Here is a 21,444-nt window from a genome sequence, read left to right as displayed (position 1 = left end):
AAGGCATGTGCCACCACCACTCGGCATATCCCATCTTCTTCTAAACTCCAGAATTCATACATTCCAATACATTCAAGGTACTACCACCAATAGACTCAATAGACAAAGCAATTTTAACAACCTTTGCATTAAAATAAAGTCATCTCTAAGAAGTCTTGCTCAGTCCTTTTTGCCTCACTTAATGTTTTGTTTTTCTGTATTCACAAAATTCTTTGTGTGTACTGCTGGCTCTTATTGCAGCAATAACCACAATATACAGTTGTAATTTTTCCCTCAAAGGTGTTTTGAGAGCTCTATGGACCCTGAAACCTGCATTTTAATTATCTTTTCTTGGTGTTGAGGTCATTGCAGAGAACACAGTAGAAGCTCAACAAATGTTTAATAAATGAACAAAAAGCAATTCTCTAAAATACATATATAAATGCACAGGCATATACACACATACATGTGAGCATTATATTTATCTTTGCTTGGATTGATATCTTTGACAACCAAAATCTAGTAAAATGCTGCATCTGCCAAAGAACAGCATATGTGAAACTACTGTATTCAGACAGAGACTAAAATGTTAATATGATGTTTTTAAATATATCTCACAAGCTTCAAAACAGAGCTCTAAATCGCAAGTGGGTGGAAGAAGTACCAGAACCGGTTTCCACGAAGCTAATTTTCAAGAGGGCAAGAATGTCTGTGAAATCACAGTCAAACAATTAGAGGGATCTACGCTGCACCCATTCCTCCAAGTGAAGATGTAGCCTCCACAGGAGACTGGACTGTAACTAACAGCACACAGATTGGACTTTTGCACGATTATTAAGTTCAATAGTCCTCTGGTGATTTATATATCCTTTGATTTGAATATATTCACAGTCTCTGAAAGCTTTGGGAATTTACAAAAGCTAAATATGCATGAAAAAAAACATAAGGATTCCTATGAGCAGTCAGAAAATACAACTGATTTCTATATTTTATGTTATCGAACAATGCCATGATTTTTTATATTTTTGTACAGTAAAAATTAAGGCATTTAACATATTTTGTGAGATTTTCTTCCACAATGAAAGCCATCTTCAGCTCTTTTGACATTTAAATGATATTTCCTGCAGCTTATGCAATCATGTGTCATTCTTTGCATTTAATTCATGGTTGTAAAAGTTGCACCATGTCCTTTGTTTCTGAGCTCTCTATTTTTAACTCTGGGAGGCTCTGCTGACCTTTCCCAGTCCCCAGCCCTCCAGGAGACAGTTTCTTCAAATGGTTGGTCTGGATGGATTTGGAAAATTGTTATTGTATTGAGGGGTGGTTGATGAGTAGAGTAAACCACAAAGTAACGAAGTGAGCTCCCACCCTTTGCATCATTTTTATCTAGATTAAGATGAACATCAAGAAAAGCCATCAAAGGATAAGAAAGTGTCTATTTCTGGAGGAGTTTCTCTGTTTCTGGCTACCTGTTATGGTGGTTTGAATGAGAAATGTCCCCTGTAGGCTCATGTGTGTGAACACTTAGTCCCCAATAGGTAGTGCTGCTTGGAAAGGTCATGGAGCCCATGGGAGGTGCAGCCATTCTGGAGAAGCAGGTAACCAGGGTCAGACTTGGAGATATTATAGCCTGGCCCCACTTTCCCTTCTCTCTCTGAGCTCCCTGTGTGGGAATGAAATGTGACTTTTCTGCTTCCCAGCTGCCAGACTCATCCTTTGCTCTTTTCTATCATGTCTTCTCTGCCATAGTGGATTGCTATCCCTTCTGCAGCTGGAAGCTAAAAGAAGCCCCTACTCTTTCTAAGTTGCTCTTGGTCAGGGTATTATATCACAGCAACTGAAAAGTAACTATTGTCTTGTTATTCATTTTATCTATATACTTGTCATTTCTGTGAAGTAGAGCCTAGTTTTACTGGTTTGAATTTGCCTCAACAATGGGCATATTGTTTCATTCAAATCTAACAGTACCACCACTTTCATTACCACCAAACTATTACCTGTCTCTGAGTACCTTGAATGGGTTAAGCATATATAGTATGATACAATGAGAATCATGGAGAAAATTATTTTCCTTCAAATCATGTCTACTTCTTCTGGGACTAGGGTTGTGGAGATAGCAGACATCCAGCCCTGGAGCAGATGTGTGTTCTTTTAGAAATAATGACTTCAATGGTTGTTCTGAGTAACTCCCCACATTCCCTGAAGGAAAGTTGTTGACAGAAGGATTTCCAAAAGTGTCCAGGTTTTAGTGCCTCTGAATTTATGACGATATAATATTAAACAACAGAAGGATTTTGCTGATATTATTGAGGTTTCAGACCTTAAGATAGAAATCTGATCTTAGATTTTTCTGGCAGAAAATGTAATTCCAAGAGCTGTTCCAAGAGAGAAAATTCTACTCAAGTAAAAGGGAAAATAGGCAGAACAGAAAAACAGGGAAACTCCAAGCTTTAGAAGGATAGATTTTCTTGGTTTGAAGACAGAAGGAGCAATGTAACAAGGAAAGTGGCCAACATGGAGGAGCCAAGTAACTCTCCTGTTGGGTTTTGGTGAGAAAGAGAGGCTTCAGACACAAGGAACTAAACATGAAGACAGTTTCATCCTAAAGTCTCCGGAACGGAAGACTCAAAAATTGATGTTAGCTTGAGAAAGTGATCCATGATCTATTTGGACTTCTGATCTACAGAAAATGGAATAACACATAAGGGCTGTTCTAGTAAGTCATTTGCTTTTTGGCAATATGATAAGTATTAACCTGGAGATTGCAACCAGATGCTTTGGATCTCAACACAAACTCTTTGCCTCAATATTGATAGGTACATAAATTAGAAATAAAGTTAGTAACTTTTCATGGAAGTCAAAGAGCTTCCACACAAGACAGAGGATCAAGATACTTGACCATTTGTTTATTTATTAGTTAAGTAGCACTAGAGACTCGCACATGACAGGGGGTGTTCTAACTTAGGTTTACTGGAAACAAAAGTCCTAGAGAGATACTTACTGATCCGAGAGGAGTAAAAGTCTAGCTTTCTGATTTGGGTTTAATCTCAGAGCCTATGGGGTTTATATAAATGTATACAAGCAAGTCTACCTGGACTATTTGATCAGTAAATTAAACAATCATTTCCTGGCCTTGAAGATTAGTGAAACGTGTGCCAGCGTGATACAGAAATAAGCAATAATCTTGACAGCTCCAACGCAGCAGAATACTTGAGCAGACTCAATGACTCTATATCGGGTGGATGATACATGAAGAAGTGAATATGAATTTTCAGTTTTGCTTGTAGTCTAAGTCTTACTTTGCTCATTTCCTCATGAAAATGACGGATGGGTATAATTCTGATGGACTCTAAGACAATTTCTATCCTTCTTCAAGCTCCTTACCACTGTCAGATTAGGGAGAATCAAAGCATTTGAATCCTACCTGCAAGACAGTCTAACCCACAGGGGCCTCTCCTTCCAATACTTCTAATTTGGGGGAACTTGCCAGTTTCAATTCATTATGACACTACTATTACTCACCTTGAACCGCTTCATCACCGTGTTATAGGCTGCTTCATTTGTGGAAACCAATCCTTTCTTCTCATTGCTTTCCTTCTTCAAGATGAGCTTCCTGAGAGCAGAAACTGCATCACAGTGGTGAAACTATAAACACTGGGGCTGAGCAGGGCCAGCTCATGACTTAGTATCTCTGCTTGAGTTGGTTAGCTTCACTGGATGGCGAGTGCCCGCTCTAGACTACAGAGATATTGGAGTTTGCCATCCTTGTTGGGTTGTTTCGAAGATTACATTCATTTGTACATGCAAACACTTAGAGAAGTTCCTGGCACAGGATCAGTGCTCACTACATATTGCTGTATCCTTGATATCACAGTGGAATGCCTATGACTGTGACTAGACTTGATATGTTCAATAAATATTTGCTAAAGCTTAGTCATTACATGAAGAGGGGAAAGGTGATAAAAGAGATGTGTAATTTGAACTATTTCTGTTATTTTCTATTTTTACCCCTTGTTTTTTGATGGACTGATAAAGATGATATACAAACATCTCTTAAGACTACTAAATGCCAATTTCCTACAAATCTGGAGACTCTTGATGTAGTACAGACTGTAGCATTAGCCACCTGGGTGACCTCAAGCAAGTCACTTGATGGTTCTGAATCACCATTTCTACACCTCTATGTTAAGCATAATAATACCACACTATTCAGCTCAGCCTTTCTAGTTTCTAAATGAGTGGATTAGAATAAGTGACTCAGGCCAGTGACTCACCACACTCAAGAGCTCCATCCCCAACTTCAGTGAGAAAATTCAAGCAATCCACTGTGATCTCTTCCAACTTTCTGCCACCTTCAGCTTCTGTGCTATGAACAAAGGCATCAGATTGCGTGCTTCTGTGTCACTCCTGTGTTGGAGAATGAGACAGTCCTTCTTCTCATCAGTGGAGACCTCATTACTATGCTCCTGATCCCCTTCCTTCCCATCTTCTATGAGGCTGTGAAGGTGCCCAAAGGGCAGACACTCAGCTTTCAGTTTTCACCATCAGTCATCCACTACATTTCTGGAATCTTTGGATCAGCTTTCATTAAAGCCTGTCTTCCTTCCCTTGTCTGTGACTTCACTTTGATCTTACACATCCTTAGTCTGTTATCTTCCTTTCCTCAAGCCCCTTGCCATTTCTCCGCACATTTAAAAAGATTTGTATATCAAACAGCAAACGATACCCTCATTGCTAAATACAAATTTCTCACCTAAATACTAGCCCTTTCCTACCTGTACTTCTTCATAGCATCTTATAGTCTGATTATGTCCTCTTTATAGTGACATCTTTGTTAATTCTATGATGTTTACTTTCATGGTTCTCCTACACCTCCATGGTTGTGGTTTTTCTGCCTTTTTTCACTTTCCAAATGATAGTTTCCTACAGTAATCTGTCCCCACTCGACTTATCTTCCATTATAAGCATTCTTGCTGGTAGAGAGGAGCATGGGTCGGGGGTGTTGTGTGACTTCATAATCTCAATTACCAACTCAAGTATAGTTACTCATGTGTATTTAATATAGGGCATGAAAATGGCATTCATTCTACATTCATTTTACTTAAAGTCCCAAGTGAATAGATGTCAACTACATTTCAGACTAACATGCTAGCCCTAAGCAGAACTTGAAGTGGATGGGACAACTTAGATTAGTGTGATAAAAATGTACTGAGTGAAATAACAGAGGGATGGGGGTGGGGAAAAGTCATAAAAAAATTGGAAATTACTGACATCAAGGGAAATAAAGTCAGTGTAGCTCATAGACAGTTCTCCAGTGAACCCATTAAGGGTCCACAAGGGGAAGAGTCACTTTGAAACATTCCGAACAATTCAATCCAATATCAGATTACACTGACATCCAACATGAGAGCCAGAGATATACCCTCCTTAACTTTCCTCCCATGTTCTATCTTTTGCATATCTTAAATGTGAGAGGGCAAGAGCTTCGACTTAAATGCCCATTTGAAATTTCAACTATTGTATATGATCAGATATTTTAATTATTTAAATGAGGTTATTTGGAGAACTGAAAGTAACTAAGCATGTATTTGATGCCAGTCTCTCAAGTTGTAAGCCATAAATGTGTCTGTATCACTGGCCATGCTCCTTCTCTGAGCTTCAAACTCATCTTCACAGTGTCTGTCCATGTATCTGCATGTGGATGTTTCACACACCCCTCTAGTTACACATGTTCCATATTAAATTCTTTCTCACATAAACTTGTTCCTGCCTGTGGTTTCCTCACTTATTGACATCAACCATCCTTAATTTCTATGCTGAAGTCAGTATTCCCAAGAGTCAACTCAAGCACCTAGCATTACTCTATGCTGTATACTCCATCCTTACTGTCATCGTGCTGGTTTTAGTCATGGTCATTGCTCTCTTGAACTACTAGACAAGTTTCTTTCTCTGCCTTTGGTCTGAAATCTCGAATCTACTACAGACACTGGGGCCCCTTCATTGAAGCTATGTACTACATCATGAGGTTTGCAGGCAAATGGATGGATCCAGAAAAAATCATCCTGAGTGAGGTAACCCAGACTCAGAAAGACAAATATGGTATGTACTCACTCATAGGAGGATACTAGAGGTGGAACAAGGATGACTGGACTGCTACTCACATCACCAGGGAGGCTACCTAGAAAACAGGACCCCAAGAAAGACACGGGGATCACCCAATGATGGAGAAATGGCTGAGATCTACATGAACAACCTGGACATGAGTGGGAATAATGAAGGGTGAGGGCCAAGGGAAAGAGAGCCTGTGGGAGTGGGAGATCCCAGCTGGATCAAGAACAGAGAGGGAGAACAAGGAATAGGAGACCATGGTAAATGAAGACCACATGAGAAAAGGAAGAAACAAAGTGCTAAAAAGGCCCACAGAAATCCACAAATATACCCCCACAATAGACTGCTGGCAATGGTTGAGAGACAGCCGGAACTGACCTACTCTGGTGATGGGATGGCCAAACACCCTGATAGTTGTGCCAGAAACCCCATCCAAGGACTGAGGAATCTGGATGCAGAGATCCATGGCTAGGCCCCGGGTGGAGCTCCTGGAGTCTAATTAGCAAGAAAGAGGAGGGTTTATATGAGCAAGAATTGTTGAAACCAAGGTTGGATAAAGCACAGGAACAAATAGCCAAATGAATGGAAACACATGAACTATGAACCAAAGGCTGAGGGGCCCCCACCTGGATCAGGCCCTCTGAATAGTGAGACAGTTGATTGGCTTGATCTGTTTGGGAGGCATCTAGGCAGTGGTACCAGGTCCTGTGCTCATTGCATAAGTTGGCTGTTTGAAACCTGGGACTTATGCAGGGACACTTGGCTCAATCTGGGAGGAGGGGACTGGACCTGCCTGGACTGAGTCTACCAGGTCAATCTCAGTCCTCGGGGGAGGCTTTGCCCTGGAGGAGATAGGAATGGGGATTGGCTGGGGGAAGGGGAGGGGGGCAGGAAGGTGGAGAACAAGGGAATCCGTGGCTGATATGTAGAACTGAATGGTATTGTAAAGGAAAAAAAAGAAGCCTGGAGTTACTAGATCCTTTGGTGATTTTTCATCACCCTTGTTTTCGCAATGACACCTGGCATTGAGAGGTTTTCGTGTTCTGTTGATCTCTCACCTATCAACAGCATACCATCAGGCTCTTCTTACTGTACCACTCAGATTAGGAATCCCTTGCTGAAGCCAACTCTGGTCCTCTTCCCTACACACTGTAGTTATCCCTCTTATGCAGGATACAATGACATCCTGTCTTCTTTGTATGTTACACACCACCATTTAACTTCTTGTGTGTCCATTTTTCATTAGATAATATTGATTAAAGGAAGTAAGTGTACTTACTTTATTCATCTACATAGATTCAAAGCCTAGACCAAAATGAAGTATTTGCCATACAATGGACACAAGATTTTTAGAAAGAAAAAGAATGAAGGAAATACAGAGAATCAAATAATGTACAAAACATCTTTCATCATTTCATTTGGCCATATGTACAAAATTATGGAGTAGATATTTTCTATTTCTGTTTTATAAATGTGGAATTAGCCTTACACAGTATAAAACAACAACTTAAGTGAGTCAGGGATACACACTATATATTCCTGGACCAGGATTCATAATTAGCCCATGAAACCACATTGTCATTCTTAGATGCCAATCTAAACATATATGTTAAATAATAATTGAGTATTTGATAATATTAATAGGAGTTTCTTAGGCTCTGGAACATGAAAGAGAGGAAAATTGAATGGATGGGAAATAGAAGAGGGCCATGACGTTTCTGAGAAGAGACGGCCATGGTACCTTTGAGAGCTCAGATGTTTTAAGCACTATGTCTATTTTAGCACATCCTGTTAGAAAGTAGAGCATTTGATAAGCCACCCATAATTGCATTGGTTTATCCAAAGTCATTCTTCAGTGCCAGCTCTGCAACTCCCTGCCCACACTCGATTGTTTTGCAGGCTGAATCAGTCTGTCTTCCCTAGGAAGCCAGTGTGTTTCCGGCAAGTAAACTGTTCTCTAGGTTTTTCACACACTCATCTGTAGCACTATCTCATTCTAAAGAGATCTGCTCCTTTTCACAGAAGCCTCAGAAATCTTTCTCTCTGCTTTTGTCTGTATGACACTTGAGAAAGCAATCCATACTTTTCTCTCTGTGTGCCATTTCCCTTTCCTTTTTCTCTCCCATTGAAGCAAGAGGCAGGCTCTGGTCTTTGTCCAGGTAAAAGTAGGGAGGAAGAAAGATTTTTTTAGGACAGGAACAAAAGAGGCATAGGAAGAGTAGGAAATTAAGCCAGCAGATAGCTTCTTCTCATCTCCTAGCTGGGGTCTTGGGAACAGAAAGGTCCTGGGAGTTGTTTTCTATTAAACTCTAGAATGGAGAGAGCTTCATGGGGTGTCTAAACACATTTGGTCAGAGGGAGCTGGCTTAAGCTCCTTTGGTACCTGTCACAGTACAAAAGCATCAGCAACCTTCCAGATAGGCCCTAAAGAGGCAGGAGGATTAGAACTGAAGGCTTCTTCTCACGATCAGGTCATGTTTTAGGGCTAACGGCCAAACATATGTGGCTGGTCTATGTTCATCCTTGGTAGCAAAATCCAATTGTGAGTCACTCTAAGGGTACAACACCTAACACTGAGTTTTCTACTTAGTAAAAGAACAGAGGCAGGACTGAAAATATGTTAGTGGTTGGAGATGTAGTGTTTATTGAAGTCTAAGCAATAGTCATAACATACATTGGAATCACACCCAATACCTGCTTGATAGTAATATTCAAAGATGCCCATAGCATGAAGAAGTAGGTAGCTCCTCCTGAGCTTTAGAACTCTGCAGGGCACTATAGTGTAAGGAAAATATGGACAGTGCTAAGCAGAAGTTACTCACTGACAGGAAACAGAAGCAATCTGCCTACTTCTGTCTCTGCATCTTTTCTCTCTGGGTGTCCTCCCATGTTTCTCACTTTAAATAAAATCACAAAAACACACAAGGAAGGAGATTGCTGGGTCTCTGGTCTGTTGCTTGCCCTCCAAGCAAGTAGCCCTGCTTGTATGTCTCTTACATTTAGCCATTTCAGAATTGACTTCCTACAATTTGCTGGGCTAGCTATATCTCCTTGTGCTAAAAACCCCATTAAACAAGTTGGAAGATGCTGGTCTTCCATATGCCTTGTATTGAATCATTGCTAAAATGAAGAGGAGCTGCCATTCTTTGCAAACATATACACTACAAATGTAGCCCAGTCTGCCCAAGCAGCTACTTGAGGCTGCTCAGCCCTGTGTATACTGCAGACAACAAATAATATACCTGAAGTCTCAAGGTGCACAATTTCAAATCAATGAGGAACAGACAACAATGAGAATTAAACATTTCAATCCCCTGTCTTTACCAGCCCTTCGCTTCAAACCCCATTTGAAGCCAAGGGACCCCTAAAACAAATCTTCCTCTCTTAAGAAAAGTCAGTTGATTTCTATGCCTTTTAAGACCACCACCACAACAACAACAAGAACAACAAATAAGAACAAAGAGAACCAGCACAGGTAAATCACCATCCCTTATTCCACTCATATCTGTCACTGGTGTGCCAGCCTCTGTCATGTAGATGCCAACATGTATCGTTTAATTGTAAAACCTGCCCTGTAATCTAAATTCTACCATTCCTCTTTACTGAGAGGGGAACTCCACCTGAGAAAATAGCGTTCCATTAGAAAGAGCTGGCGTTGCACGTAGATCTCTCAGACTCCCAACTTTCTCTGTTCTGCCTTCCCTCCTGTATTGTTCACTGTCGGTCTTCTCTTCAGCACAGGACAATAACTAATGTGGAAGGTCTGCTGAATAGCCTCATGATTTCTAGGGCCTCTTGAAGGTCACCCCAATCTTATTAAAACATAAATAAGAACCATTCACTGCCTTGTTTAAGAAAAACCCATCACAAATCCAATAGGATTCTCACCACACACAAGTATAACACAGCAAAACCTCTAGGGAACACTGAAGACAGTCCTACAATGGAAATTTATAGCTTTAAGTATCTACACTAAAAAAAATCAGCAAGTCTCTTGGACAGCCCTGATCAACAACTCAGAAGAGCGTTTCTCATGCTGGTGTTGGGGTATTTGTTAGGTAGGGTAGTCTTTGGCTCTTGGAAGAGCATTGTTAGCCCAGAGAAGAAAGTTTCATTTAATATAATATATATATATATATATATATGTGTGTGTGTGTGTGTGTGTGTGTGTGTGTGTGTGTATGTATATATATATATATATATATATATATATATGCACATATATACCAAGTTACATGTACTATAGGTATTTTTTGGTAGATAGTTAATAGTGGGGCTCCTTATGACTTTTCAGATGTCCTTCCTGTTATTTTACACTCCTTTGTATTCATCTCCCTCCTCAAACATGACAGGCTATTGCTGTTGCCCCTGGTTGCCCCCCAAAGGTTGAAGATAAGTTCTATGATTGAAAATTCCATGAACCTTAGATGCAGTGCCCAGAGACCCCCAAGCTGGAACTGTTTTGAAGGCCTCTTCCTTGAGGATTAGCTATGATGGTATCAGAAGGCATTATGTAAGCTTTCAAATGAGAGATGCAACCAAAAGTCCTACCCTGGTATGGTGTCTGTGAACCACAACAAGCATGATAATTCTCAGGGTTCAACAGTGGTACTTAGTAGTAACCAGGAGCTCTCTAACTGAACTTAAGACATGCTCCACAAGAGGAACACCATGCCTGGTACTAGAAATCTAGCCAACTGCCCGGTGATAGTAAAGTCATAGATCTTAGAGGAAGACTTACAACTACCACTTTACTAAACCAGCACCATCCCAAACAATGCTCTAAATATTTGTCCTTATAGCCTCAGATAAATGTGATCCTCACCTCTTATCAAAGAAACATCTCTTTGTGACAGATGATGATCATTACACAGAATCACAACTAATAAAAACACAGATTTGTGGAGCCCATTCCCCAAAGACACATCTGTAAAACAACTCTGAGACCTAAGTAAGGCTCAGGGAACATTGCAGAAGAGGGAGTGGAAAAATTGTAAGAGCCAGGGGATAAGGGAGTTTGCTGTGAGACTATGTCTCTTAGAAATGTCAGATGCTGCACCTATAAAGTCTCACCAACATGACTGACAAAGCATGAGCTGAACAAGGACAAAGTAGACATGCTAAAGTAGACAGGGGAAAGTCCACAAAGCCTTAACCCTACACACAAAGAAACTACAGGGCACTAAAGAATACTGAGAGTGGGAGGATAGCCTTCCCCAGGAAGAGCACACCAACTAGTTATCTGATACCAAACTGTCAGCCCTGACATACATACATACATGCATCTAGGTAACATAATAAGCAAGTCCTAAACACACACACATACAGGAATACGTGTGTGTGTGTGTGTGTGTGTGTGTGTGTGTGTGTGTGTGTATGTATATAATAATAATTAATGAAAAAAGGAATTTGAAAGAGAACAAATAGGGGTATATGTGAGTGTTTCAAGGAAGGAAAGCAAAGGGTAAATAATGCAATTATATTATAATCTCACTAATAAAAGAAATAATAAGAAAATAAAAGTAAATCAAATTTTTAAGTCTATAGAATGCACAGCACCAAGCACAAGCTTAATATATGGTATATTTTTGAGATCATATAGCTAGAGTTTTCCTGCCTGGCCCACAGTCATGACAAATTTCTCTTACCTGCCAGTCCTACAGCCGCTCAGACCCAACCAAGTAAACACAGAGACTTACATTGCTTACAAAGTGTATGGCTGTGGCCGGCTTCTTGCTAATTGTTCTTATAGCTTAAATTAATCCATTTCCATAAATCTATACCTTGCCACATGGCTCGTGGCTTACTGGCATCTTCACATGCTTCTTATCATGGTGGTGGCTGATAGTGTCTCCTTCTGCCTTCCTGTTCTTTCTTTTCTCCTCTCTGTTAGTCTCACCTAAACTTCCTGCCTAGCCACTGGCCAATCAGTGTTTTATTTATTGACCAATCAGAGCAATTTGACATACAGACCATCCCACAGCACTTCTCCTTTTCTTTTGTTTTTTTTTTTTTAAGAGGAAGATTTTAACTTTTACACATCTCCAAAGCCAGCTTGGTATATCTGGGAATTTGGGTGAAGCTTCTCTTACTACTTCCTGCTGGAGGTGGGGGCGCTGTATCTTATGGGGACACAAAGAAAATTTTAGGATTATGGAGTAGTCCGTGAGGGTGTATCATCTGAGTTAGTTGCCTTGAAATGGTTCTGGATGTTGGATCATCTGGGCCTTGGTGTCATTGGAGACCTTTCAGGGGGTCTTGGCTGGTCAAACCTGATGTATCTTAATCTGGAACAAATCCATAGCCTCTGGCTTTCTGTGGAAACAAAAGCAGAGCCTCCTTTCCAAAGCAACATATCCTTACATCCAAATTTTGAAGTCAAGGTACCTTTAAAATATACATTTTGGCATAACTCAACAGCTTTTGCAATCAAATGTTTCTCATCAGTTATGAATATCAAAGAGAACATAATCCAGATTCTCTGTGTGGTAGCCATCTTTACATGGTTTATTTTTTATATTACCTTGAGCCTATTGCTTTAAACTGCAGCCTTCTAAGCCTGAACCAGCCCTATGGTTGCTGGCTCTGCCCACTTCGGCTTCCCAACATGGCAGTGGTACATATTCCGCCAGCTCTGGGAGCCATCAACTCTCAGAAATAGTGGGTCTACTTTTCTATCAAAGCAGCGTGTAGCCCAGAAACCTCTTTTTTTGTTTTGTACTAGCAAAGGCTAAATCCATGCCACAGCTTAATGTGTCACTTGCAGAGGCCTCATTCCCACCATACTGCAGGTCAAGCGCACACACCAGGAACCTGCCATAGTAGCTCAAACACACAGGCTGCCGCTAACTTGAAAGAAACAACTAGGAACTGTTTTTAGCTCCGCTTTAGTATCTTTTTACTCAGGTTTTAGGTGGAAACTCTTGCCAACACATTGGACACAATTTGTAGCTAGAGTTTTCCTGCCTTGCCCACAGTCAGGACAAATCTTTGTCACCCGCCAGTCCCACAGCCGCTCAGACCCAACCAAGTAAACACAGAGACTTATATTGCTTACAAACTGTATGGCCATGGCAGGCTTCTTGCTAACTGTTCTTATAGCTTAAATTAATCCATTTCCATAAATCTATATCTTGCCATGTGGCTCGTGGCTTACTGGCATCTTCACATGCTTCTTGTCCTGGTGGCAGCTGACAGTGTCTCCTTCTGCCTTCCTGTTCTTTCTTTTCTCCTCTCTGTTAGTCCTGCCTATACTTCCTGCCTAACCACTGGCCAATCAGTGTTTTATTTATGGACCAATTAGAGCAATTTGACATACAGACCATCCCACAGCAAGATTATAATGATGCATTAAGGTACATTCACTAATTAGAGCATGTGTACCACGAGAATGATAAGAATAGGAGGCTGTGCCCCTCTGGGAACAAGGAATATGTGGAAAAACTCTACACTTTATACTCAGCAACTCAATTTGAGCTTAAAACTATTTTTAAAAAATACAATCTTGAAAAAAAAATTTAAAAAGGAAAATATCACAAAAAAAAATGAGAAAGAGTTCCTCAAAATGATGCAACTCAAAAATTTGGTATAACAAGCACAAACCAAATACAAACTCAGTCAATAACAAGAAACAATAAAAATCTATCAATGTAATAGAAACAAATAAAACAATGCAAAGGATCAGTGAATTGAAGAGCTGTTTCTTTGAGAAGACAAAAAAGATTGAGGGACTCTTTATCCAACTAATCAAAAGAAAGAAAGGGAGGATCCAAATGAACATAATAAAAAAATGATCAAGAAAGCATTAAAACAGACACCAAAGAAAGTCAGGGTACTAGGAGTGAATACTTTAAAAACCTGTATTGCATTAAGTTGGAAAACTTAAAAGAAATGAATGAATTTCTAGGTTCAGCCAGACCATCAAAATTAAACCAAGTAGAAGTCAACAACCTAAATAGACCCATAACAAATCAGGAGATTGAAATATTAATAAAAGGCCTTCCAACTGAACAAAATCCAGGGCCAGATGGATTCACAGCAGAATTCTTCCAGACTTTCAAATAAAATCTACAGACAATCTTAAACTATTAAAAAAAAGAAAGATAAAAGAAAATAAACAGAAGAGGCTTCTCAAACTCCTTCTGCAAAGCCAGTATAACTCAAATATTAAAACCAGACAAAGACACAACGACAACAACAAAAAGAAAACTATAAGCTTGTCGGGCATGATGGTGCATGCCTTTCATCCCAGCACTTGGGAGGCAGAGGCAGGTGAATTTCTGACTTTGAGTCCAGCCTGGTCTACAGAGTGAGTTCCAAAATGGCCAGGGATAGACAGAGAAACCCTGTCTCAAAACAAACAAACAACAACAACAAAAAGAAAAGAAAAGACAGAAATAAAACTATAGGTCAATATCTCTAATGAAATATAGATTCAAAAATTCCCAGTAAAATACTTGCAAACAGAAGAATACAGGCATATATTGAAAAGATTATTTACCGTGACCAAGAAGATAGCTTTATCCCTGAAATGTAGGGATGGTTCAATATATACAAGTCAATAAATGTAACAAACCACATAGTGGGCCTTAAAGACAAAAAGCACATGATCACCTCAATGGAAAAGCCTTTGACAAAATCCAACATGCCTTCATGATACTAGTCCTAGAGAATGTAGGGCAGGAGGGAACATACCTCAACACAATAAAAGCTATACAAGAAACCCACAGTTAACATCATCCTAAGTGGAGAAAAGTGTGAAGCAATCCCACTGAAGCCAGGAATGATACAGGGATGTCCACTAGCCACACTCCCTCTCAATATTGTGTTTGAAGGACCAGCTGGAACAGTAAGACATGCAAAGGATATAAATGGGATACAGCTAGGGAAAGAAGAAGCCAAACTATCCCTGTTCGTACAGAATAAAATCCAGATTCTGCTTCAAAGCCCTGAAATGACCAGCTCATCTGTGTCAGCTCTGCTTGCTCTGCTCCAGCAATCCTCCCTCCTTTTTACTCTTCAAAGCTCACCTCATGCCCTCATTGGGTTCTAGACTGGTCTTTTGTTCCCAGGCTCTTCTCACCTCACCACTCAGATGCCAGCTGACACAGAGGTGTTGCTCACCTTTGTATACTTACTGATCCTTTGGGTACTCCTGGTACAATGGAAGGCACCAGTAGGTAGAGAACATGCCTCTCACTCACTGTCCTATCTCTGTGGTTAACAATCATGATTACTACAGGGTAGGCCCTAGAAACATACCATTTGAACTGAGTTGTTACTACAGATTTTGTAACTCTAATCTGAGAATCTGACCAAACTACTCCAGAATCCAGAACTTTTCAGTGGCAACTTGATGTCAGAAGTGGAAATTTTCATGCCACAAAATTTTTTTCACATACAAAATCATTTACAATGTGTGAAATTGTAAATAATAAGATAATCTTTGACAAGTAAGTTTTGTGTTTATAATTGTGATCCATTCTGTAATTAGGTAAGATTTCATTGTGCAAATGCAAGTAAGATTCTGCAATCCATGATACTTCTTTTCCCAAGCAATTCAGATAAAGGATACACAACTTCTACTAGAAGAAATTTAAAACATCTGCTCAATATTTCTTCTCTAGTTAGGAACATATTTAGCACTCACAAAATACTGAAGGTTAACATCATTTACATTATTTGACATATATTTTTTATCACAAATGCTAATTTCTCTTGTATGCATAGCTTTTCTTTTTGCGCGCACGCGTGTGTGTGTGTGTGCGCGTGTGTGCGTGCGTGCGTGCGCCCTCACGCATGTGTGTGTATGTGTGTGTGTGTGTGTGTGTGTGTGTGTGTGTGTGTGTGTTGTACATATACAGACATATTTGTGGGAGCCAGAGGAGGACTTTGGATGCTCTGCTCATCATTCAACATCATTCCCTCAAGACAACATCTCTTACTGAACCCAGACTTGCTGGGCAGGAGTCTTCCAGTCTCTGCCTTTTACAGAGCACGTTAGTTACAGGCTTGTGTGTATCCTTGCCCAGCTTGTACTTAGGTACTCGAAGTGAACTTGGGTCTTTAATCTTGTCCATCAAGTACCCTTAACCCCACCACCTCCAATGTGTTATCCCCTCAGCCCTGTACAATTTTGGTTCAGTTATCTGCTTTTATGACAATTTTTAAAATAGAAACATAATTCTCATAAGCAAATTGTGATTTTTTTGTAATGTCTTACTTTACTCATCTAATCTTTTGTTACATATGGAGAATAATAAGGTTAAATAAATATCTGCTCAGTGGAAGTGACTCATTAGCAAGGTTCCCATAAGACAAATGGTGTAGATGTCTGGTTCTACATCTCTTTACTGGTTCCTCCCCTCTTGTATTAATAACAACAATTAGGCCCGTTACCCCATCTCCAGATTTAGTTCTTTGCAACCCTTTCAACAAATGCAGAGAGCCTCAAGCTATCAGCCTGGGACTGAGTTGATACAATGACCTTGTAGGGCCGTATCTGAACTTGCACCCCACTTCCCATTGCTGAGCTGTCATAATATGCATGGCATTTAGAGACAATGTCTAGATGCCACCAGCAATTGCCTTTGTTGGGTTTGGATGAAAGAAAACCCCTTTAGCTTTAGAGTCCTCATTATAAAAATAGATTTCCAGGGTCTGGAACGATGACTCAATCAGTACAGTACTTTCTTTGCAAGCAGGCGGCCATGATTTCAGTCATTAGAACCTATATACAAAAGCTGGGCATGTACTTGTAATCCCATGATGGGAGGTAGAGATAGGATCCTTGGGTTCCCTGGCTAGCCAGAATAGCCTATTTAGTGAGTATTAGCCCAGTGAGAGACTGCCTCATATAAAGGTGGCTAGTCCTCAAGTGGCAATACCTAAGGTTGTCCTCTGGCCTCTGTGAAGACATCCTCATATGCATAGGCTACCTACTGAGGCATATACATAACATGAAATAGAGTTTCCAGGAAATAGAGTAAGTCATTGAAAGTTGTAAACAAGAGATTTAGTGTCTCATGTGTAGTAGGGAAATTGCACTGAGGAGATAAAAGGAATCAGAATTAGAATGGTGAACTGTGATTCTGTAGCACAAGAGGCTTCAACTGAGTCTGCAAGGACACTGAGCATGGTCTTTCAGTGATGTCCTAAATTGAGACTAAATATAAGCCATATCAACTAGTGATTGGATGCCAGCTACTCTAAGGAGGGAGCCTGGTCCTAGACAATAGTGCACACACACACACACACACACACACACACACACACACACACACACACACAACAATTAATGAAAAAGAGGCTATGAATTTGAAAGAGAGCAGGTTGGGGATCATGGGAGGGGAAACAGTTTGAGTGAGGGATGGGTGAAATGATATGATTGTATTTTAATTTTAAAAAATTACCCAAAAATATGGGCCAAGTAGGTTGAGTTGGACAGCTACACAGCTATGCGATTCACCTCTGAAGACAAAAATTCAAGGACATTTAGAGGTAGAGTTAGGCTGGGAAAAGCGCATTTATAAAAGAAGTCACTTTTGATTTTCAGGCAATAGGGCTACTCTAACAAGATAATATTTTAAAATCATTTCCTATTAGCTGGCCCCATACATGCAATCTGCAGTAAAAACAAAGGAAATGTAATATATCTCTTGAATTGAGCGAAAATCAAATTTCATGGTTACTGTTTTTACATAGTAAGAGTCTTACTGGAATGGTTTCTATAACTTAAATCCCCCCAGGGTTAGATAATCTCTACAGCCCAGAGGTTGAGACAGAAGCTTTGAAGCCAGGCTAGGCTACATAGAGGGTTCAAGAAGGGCTGTCTAGCAAGACTGCATCAAATAGCCACAAAAAATAAAAACCTTCCAGTGAGCGTACTTTCAGTTTTTCTATTTATTTCTTCGTGTGTGTGTGTGTGTGTGTGTGTGTGTGTGTACTCCTGTATGTGGGCGGCTGTTGCAAGTGTGTGAAGATCAGAGGACAGCTTGTGGGAGTCAGTTCTCTCCTTCCACCTTGTAGACTCTGTGGTTGAACTCAGATCAACATGCTTAGTGGCAAGCACTCTTACCCACTATGCCATCTGAGTGGCCACCAGTAAGTATACTTTCAACACTCTGTGCTTATTAACCACCCCATAGGATAGATATACCTCATTTTACAAAGAGATTTTAGTGTTTTGATGTTACCCAGTCAGTAAGGGGCAGAGCTGTGATTTTTAATTTTGACTCTTATGCCATTTTCTGTGCTCTATCATTTCATAGTTACTTTGCATCCTACTTTTAAAATGTATCTTCTCAATGTATAATTACTTAGCTCTTTTGTCACTGTGTCAAACATTTGTGTACCACTTAGAATCTAGGTCAAGGCTGCGAGACGAATAACATGGTGTCTCAGAATTCAAGCATCCCCATGAGCAAGGTCAAGAATATATTAAGACAGATCAGAACAAAGCCTCAGATTTTTGTGACCAGAATACATTTGGTGCAATTTCCTTAGTTTTAATTCAACCAGAAGAGCATGCAAATCTTGGCTACTTGAGCATCTTTAAAATTGTCTTTTTATCAGGAAGCAATCACCTCCAACTTGAAATAAATACCAATAAAAAGGGTGACAAATATTGTTCTTATAACAGGTTGTCTTCTCTCAAGTGAACATCCCGAATAAATGCTATTGAGATTCCAATATAAAAATAAGCTACTGGTCAGAGGAAAACCACATTGTCTCACATTGTACATCTTAGGACTCTAAGCAGGTGATGACCGTGGCAGTGATGTTAATATTTTTTTAATACAAAGTCATTATACAAATAAAATCATCATGATCTGGGAATAATGAAAATAAAATATTATTCTGAATAAAATCTCCAATGAGAGCTATCCTATAACATAGTGTCTCCCTGGAGATTGGTTATGGGATTTTCTTGCAGAAAACATTTTATGTGATAAAAATCTTGTGCATTTGTTTCCTTGGAAACAAACCTTTCACCTTGATTGCACAAAATTTTAAGTGAAGGGAATTTAGTAATTAGGCCTAGAATCTACCTATTTTAAACTAGTGAGAATTTCAAACACATGATATCATTAGAAATAAGTTTGCAACAAAGCCTGCTAAGTTCAGTTGAGGTCAAACAAACAAACTATTGCAGGACTTCAAAGCTTGGCTCTCTGGCTAGCACCTCAGAGCACAGACATAGCAATGTTCAGGAGGAACCTGAACACTTTTATACTTGAAAAGCTTAGAAATCCCTCAGCTAAAATCTGTTTCTGACTGTGATAATCATGTAATAAAGGCAAAGCCAAGAGAGGTATCAGGTGAGTAATGAAAATACTAGTTATTAGGAAGTTTCAGAATGAAATCCCAATTCTGTGATGCCACTAACCTCAAGTCAATAAAGTCCTCTGGAGATAAAGAATAGTGCCTAAAAATCTACATTTTGTTTTCTTCATGGGGAAGGCTTTATAGTCCCACCCTTCTTACTCTTATATCCCAAATCAACCTTCTAGATTTATTGGAGAATGCTCTTCTTCCATGTTACACTTTAATTTAAATATCTAAATTTAAGTGTAACACTAAACCATTTAAGACTAATTCTGAAATCAGTTAAGGCTTATGACTCAAAATAACTAAATTGATAAACATAATCATATGCAAAAATTCCACATTTTATTTAATTTCTATACTTTGTTGATATTCTAGAATGAAGACACTACAGAAGTATATCCATTTTTCTCTTTATTTCACATTTTATTTTGTGCAATGATTTAGATTAAACACTACACCTTGTCTTCAAAGATAAGCTCATGAAAAAATGGTCCTAACACAGACATATAACTTTTTTTTATAAATTATTACATTTTGAAATAATTTTAAATTTAGGAAATCTATAAAATAATAGAGATTTAGTATGTGCTCTTATCTTGCCACTCAGTTACCCATTTGTTAATATGTTGTATATTCATGGTACAATAATCAAAACCAAGTAATCAGCAGGTTCCAGTACTCCAAACTGTCTGCAGTTTGTAAGCCAACTTTTCCTGTCCGTGTCCTTTTCTACTGTGTTGTCCATTCAGTGTCTCAGAGTGAATTTAGGATCTTTAGACCATCATGGTTCCCTTCCCTTTCTTTTTGTTTTATGGCTTTGACACTTTGGACAACCCCACCGTTGTGTTTGAAATGTCCTCAGAATACATTAAGAATACACTTTACAGGATCAGAGTTCCTAGAACATCCTGTTGGGGTTGACCTTGAGCTTGGCCACCTTCAATGGAACCTGTTGCATTTCTCCACTATCAGGTTCGCATGTTTGCTTTTGTAATTTGGGAATACTTGGGGGTAGACCCATCGAGGCTGTGGGAATACCTGGAATTTCTCAGCCGTCATTCAGCAACCGCATCGTCCATCAATGGGTCTTGTCTGTAGCTGTTGCTGCTACTGTTTTCAAGCGGCAGAGTTCAGTTTCTCTCATGTCATTTATCAACTGGAATTCTGCCGAGAGGAGGAACTTTTAAATGTTTTTTTTTTTAATTTAATTTTTTACTGCTTTATTTTTCTGAAATATATACAAGGCTTTAAGAGATTAAAGCCTTTATTTTAAAAAGGCAGGGTGGAATAAATGAATAGCATTGTGGGCCAATAAAATTACAGCTAAGTGAGTTTGGGAGTAAGTAGGGTAAATATTACATTAGATGTTTATGATCCTAAAATTTGTCTGTATTTGATATTTATAATATTAGAATTTTTTTTAGCTCCTGGGCTTTTTTCTAGGGAATGAACTGACCTTTTTCATATTTCAACTAAAATGTTCTCAAAACATTTTTCTGAGGTTGTCTGTCAAATCAACTCACTCATCTGCTGTGTCTCTCTGGGTGTTCCTGGTGTTTACTATACTTATTATGCTGTATTTTCATTGCTGGTGCAATAAACTTGACATCAGGTGCCTTATTTTGTTCATCCTCATATCTCCATTGTTTATCAACACAGCAAAAGACACACAGGATGCTGCAAGGATGGTCTGTATCCTCCATTATCTGTCAACACAGTACAACGTACACAAGCAAGGCTGTGCTGTGTCTCTCAAAATTCATTTTTGGACAGTCAATCCTCAAATTCATATATTTTTATGATAAGAATTTTTGGGAGATAATTGAAATTACATGAGGTCATGATAGTGAGGCCCTATGATGTCATTAATGGCTTACTTGTTTAAAGACAGCATTTTTCTCTGTGGGCTGACCTGGAACTCACTATGTGGCCCAAGCTAACCTCAAACTCAAGACAATCCTCCTGTCTCAGCTCCCTTAGAGCTAAGATTACAGGCATAAGCCACTATGCCTGGATCCCATCAGTTGC

At 39.4% G+C, this 21,444-nt stretch overlaps 1 protein-coding gene and 1 long non-coding RNA gene across 4 annotated transcripts in view; both read right to left on the bottom strand.

The window, feature by feature from the left end:
* Positions 1-21,444, bottom strand: part of Pde4b (phosphodiesterase 4B) — a 558,016-nt gene that overhangs the window by 210,523 nt on the left and 326,049 nt on the right. The gene's annotated exons all lie outside the window — the stretch shown is intronic.
* LOC114705561 lies at positions 3,042-6,069 on the bottom strand. Its single transcript, XR_003736412.1, has 2 exons — positions 4,254-6,069; positions 3,042-3,592 (listed from the first exon to the last, which is right to left on the bottom strand). It is a non-coding gene; the product is annotated as an uncharacterized LOC114705561 (long non-coding RNA).

Source organism: Peromyscus leucopus, chromosome 2 (assembly GCF_004664715.2).
Source record: "Peromyscus leucopus breed LL Stock chromosome 2, UCI_PerLeu_2.1, whole genome shotgun sequence".
Classification (NCBI taxonomy): domain Eukaryota; kingdom Metazoa; phylum Chordata; class Mammalia; order Rodentia; family Cricetidae; genus Peromyscus; species Peromyscus leucopus.
Note: the sequence above shows the minus strand (reverse complement) of the source record. Positions and strands in the feature narration are given on the sequence as shown.